Raw genomic sequence first — 3224 nt, forward strand, 5'->3', positions numbered from 1 at the left:
GTTTTTTTAAAAAAAAATATATATGTGTATAAACCAACCGGTTTAGTAAAATACCGGCCGGTTCACCGGTTTTAACCAGTTTTGACCGGTTTTGATACTTGGCTGGTTCGACACCTGTACCGTACCGGTTAGGGGCCGATTCACCGGTTTTCCGGTTGAACCGGCCGGTACGGTACGGTTTTTATAACTATGCTTATAAGTAACATCAACCTCAGAAAATGATATATATACATCTGTGTATTGATTTTTATATTGTTAGTATATCATTTATTATTCATATTTTTTTATTATTGACTCTTAATTAAAAGTAATACAAGAAAATGGTAGATGTTTTACTCAATGATGTAAAAATCGTACCGTACCGGCCGGTTCAACTGGAAAACCGGTCCCCTAACCGGTACGGTACAGATGTTGAACTGGCAAAATATCAAAACCGGCCGATATTTCACTAAAAACTCATTACAAGGTGACTCATCTTTCTAACCCTTCAAGCAAGCTTCCAAGACATACTTAAATTACACCTTTTGGTTCCTAAAATTTGTGTGTAATCTCAGTGACATTTGTCTAATCTTGGAGTACTGTCTGAAGATAGGATTTGGTGCAAAATATAATATCGATATGAGACAGCTTTGACTCATTGGTGTTAAATGTTAAAACTTCAAATTTATTTGTTTTGTAGAGTGAGTTGTGAACTTGTGTCATTTATTTATATTTTGCGGTTGTTAAGTGATACTTTTGGATTGATATATATCTTATAATTTAGACTTTGAATTTGTTAAAGACTTAAAGTTGTTTGTTTATGTAAATTTTGAGTAGATTATGAATATGGATTATAAATTTGAGTATCTACCTATTTGGAATTTTTTTGTTATAGGTTTATATATATAAATATAAGTAGGTATGTCCGGTTTAACCAGCATGCGGTTTAATTACTAAACCACCGGTTGAACCACTGTACCGCTATACCAGTACCCTGACCGGTTTGATAACCGATACAGTTTTAACAATACTGGTTGTACTGATTGTATATAATCATTTATGCTCCATAACATAGATATTACATTATTCATATTTCATTATTATTGACTTTTAAATAGATATTACATTATTCATATTTCATTATTATTGACTTTTAAATAAAAGTAATACAAATAAATAATGAATAATGTATTTGTACAAAAATATCATCCATATATGGAATTCTAATCAAGAGTAAGAAAGATGAGATTTCACACGTGGGTAGAAATGTGTTGTCCCACACTCGGTCATCCCATATGCTAAAGTGTTGTGGTTGGTAAAAACAAAATATAGCCACTAAAAAATATAACACCATGATAAAAAAATTAACAAATAAAGAAAGATAAACTATTGAGGAGAGCTTGGAAATGAAAGGACTTTATAGACAAATAGACATTTCTCAAAAGTGTTATTGAAGGAATTAAAGTTAGAATAATCGATTTCTCCATATCAGTATTGTTTTCTATTATGTCTTATCGATTTTATGTTAAATAACATGTGAGAGAAAAAGGTTCAACTTATATTGTTTTCATAATAAATCAGAAGATTGGTGTAATTGGTTTGAACTTTCAACCTTGTCAGTTGTCACGTGTTGAATGTTGACATTTTCGGTTTATATTTTCTACTTTTGTAGCAATTAAATTCCTTATATGGTTATCTATATGGTTGGGTTAGGTGTAGAATGTAGACTTATACTGATGGGATTAGATTGTGGTGGGTGTTAGATACTGCATTCAACGTTTGAGGACAAATTGCAATATTAGAGTCACTCATTGCCTTAGATATAGAAGGAGATACTGTTACTGATTGTCTCTTCAACTATGCACATGCTATCTCTACCTTTTGGGATGGACATGTTTTATTCAAGTAAAATGTATTATTTTATGTATCATTATTTATAATTGCTTAAAAAAATATTTATTATTAATATTTAAATATATTTTTTAATCAATTATAAATATTAACACATGAAGTAGCATACTTTGTTATAGAAATGATGTGGTCTCACCTTTTGGTATGCATATTTTGGATGAGACTAAGATGTAGGGTTTTTTTCTCAGGTTCTCATGGAGCCTTCCCAGAGGGTGATTTTACAATTGGGCTTTTGCATCTAGTAAAACTTCTATGGAGGCCATGTAACGTTTAATTGATTATAAGTTAAACCAAAAATCTTTTGTCTTAAGATGTATATTATTATATATATTTTTTCCATTTTTTATTAGTTAAAAAGTATAAAATAAATATATATTTTATTTTTTTATCAATAAAAAATGAGTGGTACATAATCAGAGATTAAAAAATACGACTATCTGAAACTTGGATAACTATCACATACGACTTACTACGGAAACTCTCACAATAGCTTAGTAATAATGACATAATTTACGTAACAGGTAGCTTTAGGGGGAACAATATTAAAAAAGTGTTTATAAATAAAAAATGATGACATGATTTAAGAAAATCACAACAATCTTGTAATAGGCATGTACAGAGTAAACAAGATGCAGCGATAAAAATACACTTTCTATTCCAAAGAATTGGGTCAAACGAAGCAGTGGATTATAATGTTCATTATTGGACTAACTTAAAATCGAAACCATTGGGCCGTTGGGTCAATTCGAGCTTAAGAAGGAAGGAACTCAAGTCAAGGATTGTGACTAATTTGGACACCATCAACATCAAGCGTTTCCAAATTCATTCGTTCATGACTTCTTTTTGTTTTCATTTTTGCGCATATTGACTTGTTTGGCATCAAGAACAACATGTTTCTATATATTGCAGATATTACATGACATGTCTATACATTTGATTTCCATGAACAAAATATTTTCACTATATGTAGTTCCGGTAAAGAGTTTAAGAAATGAAATTATAGGTTGGTTGAGTGTTCGATCTCATCCGCTACAAATACTCGTATACTAACATTTACATATAAAACAAAAGTCTCCCTTGAAGAAAAAAGACTTCATGCTGTTAGCTTTTGTTCCTTGAGTGATGCAGTATGCATACTAAGTGCATTAGTTTATCAGCAAGAATGAAAGAAAGAAAAGAATGATGCAGAGTGAAGAATGAATGTTGGTTTTGGAGTAGAGAAGAAGTTAAGATAATGATTCAATGAATATACTTCAATTGTATTAAAGGATCAATAGAATTTTCCACACTTTAATACAATACACAAAGCTTACTATTTATAGCAACTCAACCTA

The sequence above is a fragment of the Lupinus angustifolius genome, chromosome LG13 (genome assembly GCF_001865875.1).
Source record: "Lupinus angustifolius cultivar Tanjil chromosome LG13, LupAngTanjil_v1.0, whole genome shotgun sequence".
Taxonomy (NCBI): Eukaryota; Viridiplantae; Streptophyta; class Magnoliopsida; order Fabales; family Fabaceae; genus Lupinus; species Lupinus angustifolius.